This window comes from Macaca mulatta, chromosome 5, assembly GCF_049350105.2.
Source record: "Macaca mulatta isolate MMU2019108-1 chromosome 5, T2T-MMU8v2.0, whole genome shotgun sequence".
Lineage (NCBI taxonomy): Eukaryota > Metazoa > Chordata > Mammalia > Primates > Cercopithecidae > Macaca > Macaca mulatta.
This window is the reverse complement of record NC_133410.1, coordinates 146,497,259-146,518,440: the sequence shown is the minus strand read 5'-3', so window position 1 is coordinate 146,518,440 and position 21,182 is coordinate 146,497,259.

Below are 21,182 nucleotides of genomic sequence, written 5' to 3'. Positions count from 1 at the left end.
ATGGTAATTTCTTTTGCCTTGCAGAAGTTCTTTAGTTTAATTAGATCCCATTTGTCAATTTTGGCTTTTTTTTGCCATTGCTTTTGATGTTTTAGACATGAAGTCCTTGCCCATGCCTATGTCCTGAATGGTATTACCTAGGTTTTCTTTTAGGGTTTTTATGGTATTAGGTCTAGAGTGGCAGGCTAGAATAGAAAGTGTGTAACTATATATGGTAAAAACAGGTATCATGGAAGAAAAAGAAGAGATTTGTTGGGAGAGAGAATGAATAACAGGATAAAGCAGGTAAGGAAGTATTGAGTCATATTTTGAAAAAGAAGAGAGATATAGAAGATCTAGAAAGTGGCAAATAACTGGTAAAAGGATGATACACTGAAGGAGCCAAAGGAACCATGACATCTGAATTATCTGAGACACTTGTACTGCTGAAATTTATACCATATGGGATTGGTCATACACTGTGTCTTCTCTCAAGGATTTATCACTTTTGAAAAATAAATTCCTTTTCAGTCTTTGTACTATCTCTTTGGTGTCTCCAAACAAGGTCTATCCTGAGAGATATTTTTTGTGCAGAGAATAGCGCTGATTCTCTCTCTCTCTCTCTCTCACTTTCTCTGTCTCTCTCTGTGTGTGTGTGTGCTAAACATGTGTGCAGTTATATGAAAAGAATTTAAATTGTGAATGTTAGAATGAGGTGCTGCATTTTATAGCATATCATTTAAAAATAATAATTATTTGAAGTCTGTTTCCAGAGTTATAATGGTTTGAGCCACACTGTTTTCTAAATACTCAAATTTGGTATGCAGCTTTATGACAGGAAGTTGGCTTTCAGAGCAGGAATGTATGTAAACAAAGAAATGTGGCTCACAGGAAGGTTTAGCTAAATCAAATCCCGAAGGCTGCCTCCATTCTGAGCTTCTTTCTGTATCTTGATTATTTGCAGATGCTCTGCATGAAGCTGGAGATGAAACCCAATAGTTAACCTCCCTAAAACTCCCAAGGCAATTCACAGTTAGCCCTGAGTGTTGACCAGCTAAACTAAACAATGAGAAGGAAGTCGGAAATTTAATGCCATCCTGCTTCAAGATGCATGAAGTACTTTTTTCTCTCTCCGGAATCAAACCTCAAGACTAAACTTTTCAAAAACAGAGTAAAAAAATCAACTAATACAACTGCCTGGAATCATCACCATAAACATGAAGAGTTGAAAACTATTTGTTCCTTTGACATTATTACAAAATCACATGCTTGCTGAGCTTCAAATCTATTGTCTTGCACAAAGTGCACAGTTCTGCCTTTCTTGGCTGTAAAAATGCTAAGATGCCAAGAGTTATAAATTGTCTTATATAATAAGTCATGGAAACTTCACAGGACAAAGTAGATAAAAAAGAAGAGAAAGACATTTTTGTCAGCTTGAAAACTCTGTCTTTATGAATGAAAACAAAACATTACCTAATTTATGCCGTGATACCCAATACAAAGATGTAACCCTAGTCTCTTGAAATCTAGTAGCTGCTTTATTTTTTCCAAGCTAAGTAATTGGAGGGAAGACTCAGGAAAGTAAAACTTACTGTGTTACATTTTTGGAACTCTGCTTGTAAGCACGCCTTGTGCTAATGAAACAGTAGAGAAGCAAACTGTGGGAGAGCATGCTGGGTGAGGCCCAGCATAGGGGCCGGGGGCAGAGGCTACACTCTCACTTTCCAAGCAGTGTGGGATAGGATCCTGCGGGTGCCCACCCTAGAATTAACCCTAGGATGGATGCAGTCAGGATCCAGTTTTGCTGAGACTGCTGCAGAGAGGATTTGCTACTTGAGACCATACACATCCTGGAGTTCTGCTGGAAGAACATATGTAAACTCTCAAGAAACTACCAATGCCCAAGTCCACTGCTCAGAGTGAGTTGCCATATCTCCACATTGAACCTGTAAACAAAATACTAGAACAGTGGGGATGGGCAGTGGGTGGTGTGTTGCTGCTGTCAGATAAGAAAGGATCTGTGTTTTCCTTCTCCTTCTCCCCTCATCAATAACTGAGAAGCTGGTACCAAGAAAAGAAGATAGGAAGAAGTGTGAGAGCCACATCAAACTCATCCTATCTTGCAGCCATTCGAACTTCAGCTAATACTTAACTGAAGGAAAAATAATATATTTTAAAATATGAAAAAAAGTTTTAAAATGAATAGAGATGAGTACAAACTAAGATGAGACTGAATAATTGAAAGTGTATGAAAATAAGGAGATTGGGCCAAAGAATTATTAACAAATACAATTTTTATCCACCAATAATATGAGCTTCAATATTGCATAGATGTGGACAGTTACTGAAAACAAAAGCAGTTTTGTGTTTATAACCAGTGATTTGAGATTGTTAAGCAAATTCATTACATAAGACATCTCAGTTTTGGAAGCAGTGGTTGAAACTCCTTATGGTATCTTATTTTTTTGTTTTCTATTTATTGACATTGAAAATAATGAATTCTTTAGTCCCAGATAGGTAATGCTTTTCTATGTCTAGATATTTCCTGAATTTTTTGCGAAAATCAATATGGATATTATCTCTTAAAATTAATTGTGCTGCATTTCTCAGTGTCAGTGTTGCAGCTTTTTCACTCCTGTTGTCTGGTGAGTGGAAGGGCACATTATAACTCTTTTACTCCTACCACTAAGGAGCTCTGGGTTCTTGTCCCATGGCAAGGAAGACTAAGGCATGCAGAAAACTGACAGTGAGCAAGGCAGAGTTAGATTCATTAGGCAACAGAGAAGCTCTCAGTAAAGAGAGGGGACTCGAAAGAGGGTTCCAAGCTATGAAGCTGAGTCCAGGGATTTTTATGGACTGGGAAGAGGGAGGAATGTGCTGACTGGTCTGAAGCCCATCTTGGAGAAAGCACCTCTGAGAAAGAGGTATGATAGTGAAAACAACCAGTTGGAAGCAGAGGTAAAGGCTTGGCCCAAGACTTTGGTCTAGGACCAATCAGGGGCTCTAATGAAGGCTTGACTGGGACCTTGGCCCAGGACCAGTCAGGAGCTGGAGTGATGATTCACTCTATGTAAATGAAGATTCTCTCAGCAGCCAATCACAGAAAGGTAGGTGTATTTAAAATAGGTGAAAAGCAGTAGACTAAGGCAGGTCAAGGAGACAGAAATGTGTCTAAAAAAGAAGTGGAATTTGTTCGTCTGTGTTCACAGAGGAAGCGTTTCCATTCAAAGACACAAGCTCACAGTTTGACTTTCAGGCTATTCTTGGTTTGAAGGAGTTTTACCAAGGACCCACCCTAACTGCCTGCTTGACCAGTTTCTCCCTTCCACCTCTCTCACTAACATGTTCAGAACTCTCAAAGCCTTTGAGTTTATTGACAGTTAAGACCTCATACTCCACTCACTCTGCCACCTATGAATTTATTTTTAGTTCCATTTGCATTTGAATAGAATAGCATGTATACACAGATCTACACGAATGCACACATACTCTCTTTATTCCCTTCTCTCACATGCAGACACACAGTTTTAATTCCAGCTTTCCCCTAGAGTGATGTAGTCCTTATAGTACAAGGGGGTCCATATATGTGGTATCGTGTAACCTAACCACAAGGAGCAGTGGCCTAGCCTGACATTATGTGTGCTTTTTCTACTAAGAGAAAACCCTACCATAAGAAGAGTAACAGCCACTGCTTCCTTACTGAGAAGAGGGCTTTTTCTATCTGAGCCAAGTTTTATAAAATTAGGTAATTTTTCATCCCTAGGAGATATTTTTTCTTAGAAACAACTAGAATATTTAAGATTGTGTAATGATCAATCAAATTTGAGGAAAGTGATCACATACTCATCACAGCAGTGGCTACAGATGTGGGCCAACAAAGCTTAGCCTCAAATCTTTGTTTTGGTTTAGATGACAAAAATGTCAAAACAGCATTTGTTATTTTAATTCTTTTGCTAGAAGAAAATAACACTTCATTTCTAGATGCTTTAAATTTACTAAGCCAATAATTATCTAAAACACGTATTTTAGTTTTTTCATGTGATGGATAGATTTTTATTTTTATTTTTGATAACATATAAACATTTTTTTAATTTAATTTGAGCAGTTGTAGGTGAGTTCTTATAAGTAAGAATGTCATAATCATGTAGACTTTTATTGTGAGTATTTTCATCTCCACTAGTAAAACCTATGGAGAACAGGTGAATTGCTAAACTTGGAAAATAGTAAGATTGTACATAGAGTGTAATGGGGGGAAAAAGGCAAATTATTCTAACTGAATATTTATATTCAGATAAAAATTAGCTAATAAAACTGAACATGGCCACGTAATTAACTCCCACAATACCTTGTGCTGTTAAAACTAAGGCCTAGGGAGAAGTTTTTTCTGGGGTCACCCACTGAAATAGAAAGCCAATTCTCCTCCTTCCATGCCCCATGTTTTGTTTTTTTTGGTTTTCTTTTTCCCTGGCTTAAACAGCATATCATCCACTGGACCTGGCTTTTTAAAAGCCTGCTGGATTTGTGTATTTAGTGAAGACTGGGAGGTTTTCTGAGAAGGAAAAATAGCCTTATGAAACCATGGACATGGCTGTGGAGAAGGCGTTGAAAGTAGTGATAAGTCAGGCTTCATACTGGGAAAAACAAGTAAAGAAACACGCTGTAAATTCTAAGCGTCCTTGCGTAAATATCACTTAGGGGGCAAAGTGGACTCACTGCAAATTCTTGAAAAACATTCTTCTTTGGAATCAGAAATTTGGCAGCAGGATTTTTGAGTCTTGGAACTGAAGCATCATTGAATAGTGAGGACTGGAAATGCTATTTGAGTCATCAGCATAGAGGAAATATTTAAAGCTATGAAAATGTATGAACTCTCTGGGAAAGTGAACTTAAAGGGTCGTGGGTAAATACATGACCATAGAGAATCTTAGACATATGGGATAGTAGGAGGGAGAGAATAAATCAAAAGGGATAGAGTAGGACGAAAACATAAACACTGAAAAGGGACTCAGGTTTGTGCAGTGTCAGAATAACAAATGAAGAGATTATTTCAAAGAGTCATCTATTAGGTTGAAATGGTGGAGAATTAAAATAGACTCTTGGATTTTGTGAAAAAAAATTTTTGTGAGCTTCCAGACTCAGTATTTTCAATAAACTACAGCTTTTCAAATGTTTCAAAGAGGAAAAGTGAGTTAAAGTATTTTTTATTCTTTTATTTATTCAACAAATATTTGTTGAACAGCTACTCTATGCTAGGCATATTCTATCGATGCTTTTCATGTTGCATATGACCAACCCCTTGGACAATCTCCCTCATCCTTGAGTTTTCCTGCATGTTTTTGTCTAACATGTGTATAAACCCTCCCTTCCATGCTATTCAATGATGCTGTGATCTCTTTGGATCATTCAGTGAAATAAACCCTCATACAAAATGATCTTAGGTGATTTATATTTTTGGAATGTATTTTGGCCTCAGTTGGGAAAACAATACTTAAGTATCTTTATTAAATTCCTGTTAAATTAGTTGGAAGTACAATTGCTCTGGCTTGTGAGAAAGTTTTCATTTTTATTTGTACAGTTAGAGTAAGAATTTTAGAATAGGGACTTTGCTCTATGTCTTTTATAATCTCCTTTTTTGGTTTGGTAAAATATGACAGACTAGTAGCACAAGAAGCAAAGCTCAATTTGCATGAATATTCCTTTAACTGATGGAACAAATACCTCTATGCAATAGATGCTTCTTAACCTCCAGGTCAGTGTTCTCAAGAGACACTAAAATTCTTTTGAAAAGGAATGAATAAGAAGACACAGTGTGTTATCATAAGGAAGGGTAATTTTAAATAAAACCAAGATGATTTTACTCACTTTGTCTTTTGGTCCAGACTCTTAAGAGACTTAGGCTGGGCTTCTACACCAAAGAATGTTCAATTTATCTACTCATTCCACAACTATTTATTGAGCATCTACCAGATGCTAGGTAATGAGGCTAAAGAAGTGGCTTGGAGACACAAGCTTATTTTTTAACGGCCCTCATTTTCTTATTTATTTATTTATTTATTTATTTTGAGATGGAGTTTCGCTCTTGCTGACCAGGTTGGAGTGCAATAGGGTGATCTCGGCTCACTGCAACCTCTGTCTCCTGGGTTCAAGGGATTCTCCTGCCTCAGCCTCCTGAGTAGCTGGGATTACAGGCATGCACCACCCACGCCTGGCTAATTTTGTATTTTAGTAGAGACAGGGTTTCTCCATTTTGGTCAGGCTAGTCTTGAACTCCCGACCTCAGGTGATCCGCCCACCTCAGCCTCCCAAAGTGTTGGGATTACAAGCATAAGCCACTGTGCCGGGCCAATGACCCTCATTTTTCTAATGTGTAGAGTTATACAACAAATAACTACTTTGGGGTATTTAGAACGAACATTAAGAAAAATAAAGAAAGATAAGGAGATAAAAGTAAAGTGTATAAAGTGTATATGGGGCTAGGTGATGACTTATTACATATACAGTGTGGTTAGCAAAATAATCTCTGAAGCAGTAATAGCAGAGCCTGGAGTTGAATGAAGACAGCAAATGAGCAATGAAAAAACAATCTGCAGAAAAATGTTCCATAGAGAATAAACAGCCCAGCCTGGCCAACATGGTGACAGTCCATCTCTACTAAAAATACAAAAATTTTCCAGGCATGGTGGTACATGTCTTCCAGCTACTTGGGAGGCTGAGGCAGGAGAACTGTGTTTGGGTGAGGGAAAAGGGACAAGATAGAAGAAGGTGAACAAAATGGCCCAGTCCCTGTTGCTTCCGGGTTCTTCATCACCAACTTGCCGGCTCCCGGAACGTGTGGATCAACTGAGCATGCCCACGTGACATCAATCTGAAGAAACCGAAACTTACCCGACCACGCCCATGGAGACGCCCCTATCCCGCCCACTGCCCTCCCCTTTCTGGTGCCGATGCATAAAAGTCTGCAGCCGGAAGGAGCCGGCGCGACTTCTCCGGCCCCATGCTTGTAGTCGGAGAACTTCCCCTGAGAGTGTGTGCATATTTGCAATTAAAGGGTGCCACTTTCCTAACTAATTTGGTATCGTGTTTTAGTTGTTCTGGTCCTTTAAATAAAACAAATTGCTTGAACCTGGAAGGCAGAGGTTTCAGTGAGCAGAGATTGCACCACTGCACTCCAGCTTGGGTGACCGAATGAGACCCTGTCTCGGAAAAAAAAAAAAAAAAGAAAAGAAAGAAAGGAAAGGGAAGGGGAAAGGGAAGGGGAAAGGGAAGGGGAAAGGGAAGGGGGAAGGGGGAAGGGAGGGGAAGGGAGGGGAAGGGAGGGGAAGGGAGGGGAAGGGAGGGGAAGGGAGGGGAAGGGAAGGATAATGACCTGCAGAGGGGATGAACCATAGGCACATTAGAGAAACCAGAGACAGTGTGGGGAGAAGTCTAAATCACTAGGGCTTGGTCATTAATTGGAATTTTTATTCTAAGGGTGATGAGAGTTCACTAGAAGGTTTTGAATAAGGAAGTGATACTATCCGATTGTATTTTTAAAATATCAGAGCTACTTTGTGTAAACAGAAGTGGAACAACAGTTAAAGGAGAAGAATTAGTTAAGAGGCTGTTAGAGCTGCGTTGGAGACAGTAAATTGGAATAAGGTGGTAGCTATCAAGGGCCTAAGTTGTTAAAGTCAAGATGGCCATTATAATCAGTAGTAAATTGAGAGCACAAGCCTATTTTGGGGGGGGGCGGGCATAGATTTTATTGCAAATAATAGCAGAGTAGTTTTTCTTACTTCAATGTGGTGGTGATTGGGCCGAAGCAGAAAAAGAACTATAGTCTTTTGGACATGGATTATCAAGTAAAGCATTGGTGGGGATGTTGATAATGGGAGAGGCTATGCGAACATTTTCCACCTTACAATTGCTTGATTTACGATTTTGCAACTTTAATATGGTGTGAAAGTAATATACATTTAGTACTGTCCTCGATTTGTGGTGGGGTTAAATCCTGATAAACCCAGGCTAAATTTAAAATATGAGAAGTTGAAAATGCACGTTGGACTTACTGTTTTCAACTTAGGACAGGTTTATCTGGATGTAGCCCTATCCTAAGTCGAAGAACATCAGTACATGTGTAGGGCAGAAGTCATATGAGAAATCTCTGTACCTGCGGCTCAATTTTTCTGTGAATCTTAAACTGCTATAAAATATAAAGAATGTGTGTGTGTATGTTCATCAAATTTTTCTTATTTTAACGCTAACCAGACACAGAACAATACGATTTCAGATGATGAAAAAACATCAGTAGTACTGAGTAGTACTAACACGTCTTGATTTTACAGACCTGAAAAAGAAGGACCAATGTTTTAATGTCTTTTTTTATTTTATCAACTAAGGATATTTTAAAACAATAAGAAGATGTTATTACTTCTAAAGTTCATTTATTTAATTGAATTGTTCTCCTTTTATTACAAATTTAATCCATTATTTTTATTTTTCTTGCTGTTCATTGGACAAATAGAAGCTTCATCTTCTTGCCCCCAAACACTGATTACTTGGTTCCTAATACTTGGTATATTAGTTTTGAAGTCAATTTAGTACTTGCAGAGTTACTAATAGCATTGCTTTTATACTATTTTTTATACCAAAATTAGGGTTGACAGATAATATATGGAACATCCAGTTAAATTTCAGACAAATGACAGTTTAGTACTGTAAGTGCATTTCCAAATAGTAGAAGTACTTGTATTTTAAAACTTTTGTAATTTACACAGAATTGAAATTTAACTGTGTTCTGTATTTTTACTTGCCAAATATGACTATCCTAACCTAAGTTATTTCAAGAAGCTCTTATGTGCATTTTCCTTTGTGGTTTACTCTGAATTGCTTACTGTCAAAATGTATCTGTACTGTCACCAAGAGTATATATGTACACTACAATTTTTAGACTCCTAAAAAGATTATTATCCTCATTCCTCAACCAATCTCAGTTTCCTTATCAGCATTTTCTACTTTAAAAAGCATTGCAGTGCCCGGACACGGTGGCTCACGCCTGAAATCCCAACATTTTGGGAGGCCAAGTGCCTCCTCACGAGGTCAGGAGATCGAGACCATCCTGGACAACATGGTGAAATCCCGTCTCTACTAAAAATACAAAAATTAGCTGGGTGTGGTGGTGTGCACCTATAATCCCAGTTACTAGGGAGGCTGAGGCAGGAGAATCGCTTGAACCTGGGAAGTGGAGGTTGCTATGAGCTGACATCATGCCACTGCACTCCAGCCTGGCAACAGAGCAAGAGTCCGCCAAAAAAACCAAAAACAAAAACAATAACAAAAACAAAAACAAACACTGCAGTGTATTTACTGGAGTGGAAGCATCTTAACTTCTAACTCGTGTCAGTGACAGGTACAATGGTGCATATGAATTGATGCATCTGAAGCCTGTAAGTCAAGTGCTACAAGGAAGGGCATCCTTAATTCTTTTTAAAGACAAATTTATTAGTAGTTTGACCAAGCTAGCACTTGGAATAATACATTCTCTTTCTTCTTGGATTCTGTGTCCACATCATACACCTCCTGCAAGGCATGAAATGACTAAGTGTATGTTCTTAAATAATTGGGATGCAGTGAGTTTTCTTCACTCATGTACACATGATTATTGTTCCATTGCTCTTGGTATTGCTTTGAATATTTTTCTTCCTTACTTTAAATGCAAATACAATAGACCATTTGCAGATATTTCCAGCTAGTAAACAGCACGAGACTTACAATTCTTGAAAAGAAATGCTTCTAATCCAAACCCACTTCTGCATTTTTATGTCTGATTCTATTTTCTGTTTTAAAATGGCATCTTGAATGATCTTCATACAGAAGCAATCTTTATCCCTATTCAAAGGTGCTGATTTTGCAGGAAAGGAGAAAAAAGGCTATTCTTTAAATTATACTTTTCATCAACCTGAAATAAACACAAGTAGTAAGTCTGAAAGTCTTTTAAAAGAGAGAGACACAGAGCAAGAGAAAGAGAGAAATTTTATTTCCTTGCAGTTTGCAGATGTTAATTACCCCGAATATTGTAAAGGAAGCTGAAGCAGCTGGCATGGATTTTTGACAACCACATTTAAATTGTTTATAAGAAACTCTGTCTGGTAAACATGGGTGTTTTAGATGCAAGGAGAGATTGCGGCATCTGAAATCTGAGAAAGAAAACCAAAAACATTGGGTATGCTCAGAGTGTGCAGTAGGATGCAAGGTCATTTATAAACAGAATGAAAATCAGACAGGTCAAGGCCAGGCCTCTTGAACAAACATTGAATATTTACACCATGTTCAATGTGTGCAAATCTTGGATGAAACTCATTATAGAGATCTATAGAGAGAAAGGCCCACGTATACCATCCTAAAAAGAAAATATTAATATAAATGCCTAAAATCCTTATTCAGAAATGCCTAAGAAAGCAAAGGAATTTTATGGAAGATATTCACCACCAATGAGAAAGTCACACTTCCAATCCTCCGGAATAGATTACTTCTGATTTGAGAGGTAAATCTTGTAGCATATCACTTAATAGTTTATGAGACATTTATTATATTGATATACCGTATTTATCATTTGAAGAAGTTTGGCTTTTTTAATCCATATTTTCCTAAAGAAATAGAATACCATGAGAAGAGACAACCTACTATGATGAAAGATTTTGCAATAGAGGAGACAGAACTTGGGTTTCCAGGCACCTATTTATATATGCCTTATGAGTGTGTGTCGAGTGTCTACTCTATACAAGACACAAGTCGTAGATGCAGAAGAGGTAATGGGGAAAGCTTACCCAATTGTGTAGAGTTCATGGTCTCGGGGCCGATCAAGTGGGGGTTTAGTACACTCACTGTGACCTTGTGCAAGTTATTCAAGTTCAACCTCAGTCTGTTCTTTAAAAAAAAAAAGATAGATGTATGACATTCATCTCAAGTGATTTTTTTAATTCTCAAAATCAACTTTATTGGTATATTCTTTTTATACAATATAATGTTGGTCTCTTTGTGATGACTTTTGATAAATGTATATAGTAGCATGACTGCCAACACAAACATGATACAGAATATTTGGATTTCCCTGAAAAGTTCCCAGTTGCCACTTTGTAGTCATTTCCTCCCTGAAGCCCAGTCCCTGGCAACCACTGATCTTCTTGTCACTGTAGTTTCATCCTTTAAGAATTCATATGGGCCAGGCACAGTGGCTCACGCCTGTAATCCCAGAACTTTGGGAGGCTGAGGCGGGTGGATCAGGAGGTCAGGAGATTGAGAGCATCCTGGCCAACATGGTGGAACCCCATCTCTACTAATAATTAGCTGGGTGTGGTGGTATGTGCCTGTAATCCCAGCTACTTGGGATACTGAGGCAGAAAAATCGCTTGAACCGGGAGGTGGAGGTTGCAGTGAGCTGAGATCATGCCCCTGCACTCCAGCCTGGCCACAGAGCAAGACTCTGTCTCAAAAAAAAAAAAAAAAAAAAAAAAAAAAAAAATTCATATGAAGGCAATCATCTATGACATACACATTGGTGTCCAGCTTTCTTCACTTAGAAAGCATTTAGAATCTACCCTTGTTGTTTTGTGTGATATAATTATTCCATCGTATGGATATTCAGGTGTTGTTTTGATAATTACACAGGAAAGTTTAGGTAAAGGCTAGTGAGCAGTTTATGTTTGGTAGAAATTATTGAATGAGTGTTAACTATTAAATAATAAATGATTCTGGCTTTATTTTCTCTCGAGATTTAAGGAATGATACCATATTCAAAAAGTAAAACTCTGGGCTAATGCACAGAAGCTTTGTTTATAAATAAAACAAAAAATTTGAAAATTTAGACATGATCTAGAAAATTTGAGACTGCCCTTGATTCAAATAGCAAGCATGTTATTTAGACTGATTTATCCAGTCACATGTCTTGTCTCAATTCTATTTTCACTCTGTGTGTGTAGATAATAGCACATTTAGAAATATATAATCTCCAAGGGTCAGTTTTTATTGTCACAGACATGACAATTTATGCTGTTGCAACTTCAGCAATCAAAGATTCTGTTAATGGCATCATAAAACTTGGCACACCATTTTTTTTTTCTACAGGGAAGAAAATTAAGAAACTTAATTTCGATATATAAATGGAACTCAGAAAAGTGACCACAGATAAATCTAGAAGCTATTTTCAGAAAGAGGTTTTATTTTCTATGTCTTATTGACTAAGAGCATATGTCTCTGAAATTAACTCAATTTTATGTGTGATCAAAATCCAAAGCAATATTCATGTTATGGTTTTTATAATCCCCAAATTATATAGTCTCTTCTGTGCCTAGAACTGGGAGGCTAACTTTGGTCAGGGAGCTTAATCTGTAATGTTTTTCTAATTCAAAAGAGAATGTACACTAGCTCAGAGTTTGGAATTTGGATTCGGATTTTGCTTCTGAGCACTGGTGATCAGGATTTGCAGTTTGCAACCTCAACTCTCAAATAAATCCAGGATTTATTATTGAGATCAGTAGACTGCCTGCAATGCAACCCTTAGGCTTGCTACTTACACTTAACACTACTTAGCTGAAAACAGCTTAATCAGAACTTGTGGGGATGCCATTGCCTTTTGTATGTTAAAAATTTACTCCATCATCTATTGCATTTGTGCCCCCAATATTATTTTGCGTGTTAGTTTTACCATTACTGTTATTGATTATCAGAAGTCTTAGCCCCAAATTTTGATTTTTAACCCTTCATATACTCTCCTCTGTTGGAGAGAGTTGATCGTTATTGTGTACTAGCTACAGCATTAGTGGAGGACCTGCATTAGAATACATGTGTCCTCTTTTAATCCCATCTCCTCAGTGTATGAAAGAGAAGAGGAACATCAGTAGGCTGAGCAATGGCTGTCATTTGCATCGAGGAATAGAGCCAGCATTCATTTTTCATTTCAAGATAGATCCAGTTTATCTATTTGAAAAGCTCCTATTAAAAGGCTTGTAATCCAATGCTTGCAGCTGAGAATAATATAAAATAAAATCATCTTCTTCACTCTTTCAACACTAGCATAAAGAAGTGCCAAAAACTAGTCTCTCATTATTGACATTATCATCAGGAACCAATGGGAGGGTGGTGGTGGTATGTTTTTTCATATACTTCATGCTTTTATAAATTTTCTTTTGGCTCAGTTTGTGGATACTCGAGGTGAGTTGTGAACAAACAGCCTCAAAAAGGCATAATTACTATTAAAAAACTGATGGGGAGACAGAGATCTTGTCTCTAAAACACAAACTATCTCTGTAATGTAAAACTCTTTGAGATGGCTTGCCATGATGCATTTAATTAGCAAAATAGTCTATCATTCCATTTCCAAAGACATTTTCTATGAATATATATTGTATTTTACTGTCATTGTATTTCTTTCAACTTATCATCACACTTTGTTTTCTTATTTTTGTTCCACCTCACATAGGATACATTTCTTAGAGAAATCAGTGGTAAGTGACTTTGAAACTTTTTTAGTTTCATTTTACTATGACTATAGTAAAAGTTATATTTTACATTACAATTGGATTTGCAGATATATGCTTAAATTAAATAAAGTTAAACATACAAGTTAAATGAAAGTTAAGAAATAGCTTTACAAAACAAAACTTACCCTAAGCATAAGTAATGCACTCTGTTATTTTTATATTCTATTCTTTTTGTTTGTTTTTTTTTTTTTTTAAAGGGGGTCTTTATGACCTACTATATTGATCTCACAATTCACTAATGTTTTGCAAACCATGTATTGCAAAACACTGGTATAAGTGATAACATTTGTATCATTCAACAGATTGGTAGAATCTATGTAGACTTGTAAAATTTGAATGTATACTTTTAAAACATAGCCCCTCCATAGTATAGATTCTGTCCTTATTTTAGTAGGAAATAAAAACTGTTAATTTTTTTTACTGTTGTCACATTGATATGTCCATGTGAATACACATACAAACACACATACAATGGAAATTATATATGTACATGTGTGTTTGAATTCATTTGGATGTTTTTTATCATATGCTTGTATTATGCGTATAAAAATATAAATTAAAATGAATAAATTGAGCTGGATTACTTGTAAACTTCTGTTTAGTTTAAAAACCAAGCATTCTATTACTTATCTTCAGTAAATTATAACCATGTAGTTGTTTCTCTAGTGGAGGTAGCAGAATTGCCCAGCTCAATGGGCTTTTTTTGGGGGGGTGGGGCAGGATCTTACTCTAACATCGAAGCTGTAGTGCAATGGTGCGATCACAGCTCACTGCAACCTCTGCCCTCCTGACTCAAGCAATCCTGCCACCTCAGCCTCCTGAATAGCTGAAACCACAGGTGTGCACCACCATGCCCGCCGCTCTCTCTCTCTTTTTTAGTAAAGAGAGGGCCTTACCATGTTGCCCAGGCTGGTCTTGAACTCCTGAGCCTAAGCCATTTGCTTTATGTGGCCTCCAAAAATGTCAAAATTATAGGTGAGAGCCAACATGCCTGACCTCCACAGGCTTCTTCTTGATTGCTATCATATGATGCTTAGGGTTTGTATTTTTTTAAATATCCAGTCAGAGCTAATTTGTGATTGTTTGGAAAACTGCAAGCTTTACTAGAATCCAATACATAATCTCTACTTAATGTCTAGCTAGTAGCCTCTAACTACAGCCTTAACATTATTTTTTAAATTTCTTTCTTTTGTTCCGTAAAGAGACCCATGTTTTTTATTTGTTAAGTCTGAAACTTCTTTATATGACAAAGTGAAATGTGAACCATTATACATAATACTTTCCTCTATTGCATTAATTTATTTTTATTTTTTATGTCTTTATTTAGAGATTTTAAATATTTTTTAAGCTTTAGGTTCACAACAACATTAAGAGGAAGATACAGAGTTTTCCCAAATTCCTCCTGCCCTCACAAATAGTTAGCCTCCCCCATTATCAACGTTCCTCACAAGGGTAGTACATTTGTTACAATTGGTGAACTCACACTGACACATCATAATCGCCCCAAGTCCACAGTTTACTTTAGGGGACATTCTTGGCATACATTCTATGGGTTTGGCCAAATGTATAGCGATATGTACGCATCAATGTAGTATCATGCAGAATATTTTCATTGCTCTGAAAATCCTCTGTATTGCATCTATTCAACCCATCCCCCACTCAACCTCATCCACCCCGATCATTTTAGTGTTCCCATCATTTTGCCATTTCCAGAATGTCATTTAGTTGGAATTATATGGTATTCATTGAATGAATAAACTCTAGGACATTGTGGTTGTTTCCAACTTTTGGCAATTATAAATAAAACTGCTTCAAACATCTATGTGCAGACTTTTGTGTGGACATGTTTTCACTTCCTTTAGGTAAATACCAAGGAGCACAATTGCTGGATCATATAGTGAGATTATGTTTAGTTTTATAAAAAGCCACCCAACTTCCTTTCAAAATTGCCATACCATTTTGTATTTCCGCCAGTAATGAATGGGAGTTCCTATTGCTCCACATCCTTGCTAGCATTTGGTGTTGTCAGTGTTTTGGATTTCAGCCATTCTAATAGTTATTTTAATTTACATTTCCCTGATGACATATAATGTGGATAATTATTTAAAATGCCTATTTCCCATCTTCTTGGATGAGGTGTCTGTGAAGGTCTTCGGTCCATTTTTTATTCTGGCTATTTATTTTTTAATTATTGAATTTTAAGAATCTTTGCAGATTTTGGATAACAGTTCTTTATCAAATATGTCTTTTGCAAATATTTCCTCCAAGACTTTGGGTTGTTTTTTGTTTTTTGTTTTTTTGTTGTTTGTTTTTGTTGTTGTTGTTGTTGTTGTTCTCTTGACATTGTTTTTTGCAGAGCGGAAATTATAGTACATTAATTTTTCAAGAACAAGTATTAGTTAAGAGATACTAAAATGTGGTTAACTCTTAATAATAGTTCCAATACATGGATAAATTTCCCTTGTATGTTCTTTTAAATACCCTTTTTCAGTAAGTGATATGTAATTGAAAGTAATGAAAAGCATCATAAATGTAAAACTCCTCTTAATCTGTCACTGCAAACTCTACTTAACATTTTGTTCCCAGAAGTTTTGATGTAAAAACTTTCAGGTTTTCTTAGAAATTATACTTTAGACATGATGGATAAGATGTCTCTATTAAATTGGTTGATCCCTATTCAAGGCCTAGAATTTATTGTTTGACCAAACGCATATACACATACAGCGATATGAACTTTGTGTTTCTGTGCTGTATTTAAGCCTGCTTTAGACATCAAAGATTCTCATTATACTGTTGTGAACTGAACTACGGAGCTAAAGAATAGCCTTTTGTTGGGACAAATGGAGCTTAAAAGAAATAGCTAAGTGGTTATGCTTTGCACTGTGAGACACCAGACTTCATATTCAGTACCATGAGACGGTCTTTCAAAAGCCTTCATTTCGTGTGCCTGTTGCAGTGAGATAGCTTATCTCACACAGGCTAGGAAAGTCCTTGGAAGTTGTGAGACTGTTAATATACATACCCATACCTCTCATTCTGTGAGAGTAGAGAAATTAAGTCCAATTGGAAATGTATATTGAATATTTGTTCACGTAACTGACTTCAGGGTAAAGTTTTGAATCACTGCTTTTATAGCATTGGTTACATGAAAACTGTGACAGGCTTGGAAGTCTGAAAGAGCAGGAGAGAGGCTAAGCACACACATATTGTGATTTTAGAAATCTCAAGGTATGCTTCTCTATCTCTTTATACAACTTTAAAAAGTTCTTACATTTACTTGTAAATTCTCTATATACCACATTAAGTGATGCATTATTACTCATAAATCTGTAAACTACACCAAGAAAAGAATAACCAAAAACTAAAATAAGCTAATATGCGCTCAGCACTAAACTGCCTTGTTTGACAAAGGAATACCTAAGACTAGTGAGATGTTTATTTTAGTCACGAACAATTCACCTACAATGGTGATTCTGTCCAAAGTGAAGGGGGTGTGAGAAGGAAGTTGCAACAAAAATTATAAATTGAGCTACTTTAACTTTTTAAACACATCTCAGAATTTGCTTCACTACATTTTCCTTTCCAAAGCATTCATGCAGAGACCAAAGGCATAAATAAGCTATAATAGAGTTAGAGACTCTATAAGTGTATCATGAAATCAGGAAGAGTGTCAATGTGGATTCAAACCTTTAAGTGTTAAAAACTGGAAATTGTATGATTTCACTTATGATTATCAAATCTAATAAAATAACAGCTGTCATCTAATTAATTATCTAATTAATTAAAATGATGTTCATTAAATTATTGTTATATTTCAGTCATAACCAGTTATGCATCAGTTAGGAAAATAGAAACCATGCTAGGTAATTTGAACAGAAGATTTAATGCATAAATGTGGGGACCTAGAGAAATCACTAAAAGTCTTAAGGAAGTGAAAGTTGCGTGTGAGTGGGATGTCACAAGGTTTCAGTCTGGGTGCCTCACTTTTGTCCTGGGAGTTAGAAATGTGTTACTTCCACCCCAACTTAGAATAATACGGTAGGAAACAGGTGCCAATGACAGAGCTGACCAGTAATCTCAAAACTGGGTGTTGGAGAGGGGAAGTGGAGTTTGTCTGACTGTAATAAAACTTCAAATCTGCCAAAGCCCATATGCCCACTGATCTCTGCAGCTAGAACGGATGCCATCAGGTGGCAGCATGGTTGGCATGTTTGTGCTTGGTATAAGAAATCTACCAACTAAAGCAATTACTCTTAGAAATATCCCAGAAGAAAATTCACTAAAGCATTATCTATGTCATCTATATTTTAAGAGTAAATATTTTGGTCATTAATGTAGGAGCAATGTATCTTATCTATGTTGTAAGAGTAAATATTTTGGTCTATAATGTTTGTTAATTATTTTAATTGGATGGAAAACTCTTAAAAGAGTTTTTTATTACTATATAACAAATTACCACAAACTTAATAGCTTAAAACAACTCATGTGGTATCTCACAGTTTCCATGAGTCAGGAGTCTGGACACAGTCGAACTGGGTCCTCTACTCAGGATCTCACAGACCACAATAAAGGTATCAGTCATCATTGAGGGCTAATGGCTAATGTGAGGACTTGACTGGGGAAGAATCCACTTCTAAGCTTATTTGATTGTTGGTAGAATTAATTTTCTTGCCGACGTAGAACTCATGGGAGATTGCTTCTCTTTTTTTTTTTTTCACTTTAATTTTTGGAGATTGCTTTTTTAAGGCTTCTCTGAACTCAGAGAAAGCCTAAACTTGCTTTTAAATGGTTCACCTGATTATACGTCAGACCCACCCCAGATTAAGGTTCTTAATTACAATATTTAAACTTTACCATATAAAGTAACTATCATGGGAATTATATCCCATGATTCTGCCCATGATTCATATTCTTAGATTCTACTCACACTTAAAGAGAAGAGATTATAAAAGGGCTTGGGTCATTGTGGATCCTTTTAGAATTCTGCCTACTGTAACTGTTAAAAGAGAGATTTTACTTCACTGGGATTTTCTGTCTCACACTGAAGGACACACCCTTTCTAGGGTTTTCTTCCCCACCATTGACTTTATTAAATTATTAGGATAATAAATTTCTGAATGACAGATTATAAGAAATATTACTTTTCTCCAAAGCAGAGTGATAATTTAGATTAGTATACTTTAATTCCAGAATCTCAGATTACATTATTCCAGAACTAGAAGTTGCTATAAAATGCACCTTGCTATTTTCCATTATTAAAAAAATAAAGAAACTGAGAATCAGAATATGGATTGTACATTGTCATAGCAAAAATGTAGACATCTCCCTGGGTAAAACTGGGAAGTATCTATTTATTATAGTAATAAGGAAAAAATTCAAGTGGTTACAAGAATTGGGTAGTGTAGGATTTTAGACTCACTGATTTAGGTAACATAAAGTTATCACTTGACTGCTCTGTCCTGAAGACTTTGGAATATAGGTTGACTATTCCTTATTGGATTTGCTTGGGACAATAATTATTTTCGATTTAGGAATTTTTGGATTTTGGAATATTTGCATATATATAATGGGATATGGGGATGAAACTCAAGTTTAAACACAAAACTCACTTATGTCTCATATATATGTTATGTAAATAGTGAGGATATAGTTTTATACAATATTTTAAATAATCTTGAGCATGAGACAATGTTATGAGCATGGAACAAAAATATTTGTTAAAACAAATAATTTTAACAAAATTTTACTGATTTTGAGCATGTGTATATTGAATCATCATAAGGCAAAGGTATCCCTATCTCAGCCCCCCATGGGGACAATCTGTGGTTCTTTAGCATCACCATCATTCCTGACTCTGAATTTATATGCTGCTGATAAGTAATCATTTTTATATACTTACACACACATAAATAAGTACTTAACAGTAAAATATATGATATACCATTAAATACAGTGAAAAAATAATGTGTTCAGGGTAAGTAAGCAGTACAGTCACAACACCAGATGACTATACCAGCTGTTAAACAACAGCAGCAACAAACAACAGCAGGATCTCCACCTATGATGCTGTGTTTTGATTGAAAGGTTAATGTACCCTGTATGTTTTCAGGTGAGAAGAAACATCAGAAGCAGTTGAGAGACCAGGACGTGGGTCCTCAAGGGATGAACAGAAGTTCTTTTTATTATTATTATTATACTTTAAGTTCTAGGGTACATGTGCACAACATGCAGGTTTGTTACATATGTATACATGTGCCATGTTGGTGTGCTGCACCCATTAACTCGTCATTTACATTACGTATATCTCCTAATGTTATCCCTCCCCCTTCCCCCTCCCCACAATAGGCCCCGGTGTGTGATGTTCCCATTCCTGTGTCCAAGTGATCTCACTGGGGATGAACAGAAGTTCTTTCGGATAACATTTTTAAATGTTTCCTCCAGAGTTATCTGCCTTATTAACAATGGTTTGAGTCTCAAGAGTCTCTCTTCGATTTTACACACATGATTTGTTGTTCTGCTATAAATGCATGCGGCTCTAGTCCTTCAATAAGCCCACAACACATTTTTGCCATGTTGCTTATAGACACTTTTTCTGCAGTGTTAACAACATCACCATTATCATCACTGTTGTCACCATCACCTTGATTCAAAGCCATTTCAGCCATTTCACCATCAGTCAATGAATGAATAATTGGAGCCTCATAATCCATGTTAGAAACTTGAATACACACTTCTTTCAGATTACCAATAGAGTCTAAAGCAGGGATGTCCAATCTTTTGGCTTCCCTGGGCCACATTGCAAGATGAATTGTCTTGGGCCGTGCATAATATACACTAACAATAATGACAGCTGATGAGCTTAAAAAAATTGCAGAAAAACTCATAATGTTTAAAGCCAGTTTATAATTTGTGTTGGGCTGCATTCAAAGCCATCCTGGGCCTGTGGGCTGCAGATTGCACAAGCTTGCTCTACAGGTGTATCTTTTACATATATGAGGAGGTCAGACATCATTTTTTTTTTCTCACTTGACATACAAAATCCTTTGAAGTCACGACCTTGTTTATCATTACCACTGAACATAGTCACAAGCCAGAGGTTGTGCCAGGCATGTACAACTGTCTTTATTCACTGTGTTCCAAGTATTGGCAACAGCATAGATGGCATCTTTCTTGCTAAACTCCTTTTGAAAACCTTCCACACACTCACCCTGTTCACTGGTGCTAGGTTGCTGTTCAAGAAAGTGTTTTTATATTTGCTCTTCATTGATCTAAGGACACCCTAGTCACATGGATGAATTATGAAGTCACATTTGGGAGAAATTACATGGCATAACCATTATTTTTTATGAGAATTTCAGCTGTAGGATGAGCAGAACAGCTGCTAAGGAATAACAAACTCTTTCAGTTATTCCAGCTTTTCTGCATGAGCATCAACCACTGGTAACAATATTCATGAAACCATTTAGAAAGATGTCCCTGGCTAGTCATGCCTTTTTGTTAGCATAATAAGAGACTGGTAAAAAATTTACTCCTTGAAAACAATGAGAATGAAAACTTTTGCCTATTACAGCAAGTTTATAGTAATACGAATACATGGGTGCTGCATTAACATATTCTAGCACAGTTATTTGGCTGTTCCCATTTTTAATTACTGTATGGACTCTTTTATCAACTATAGTCCATGTC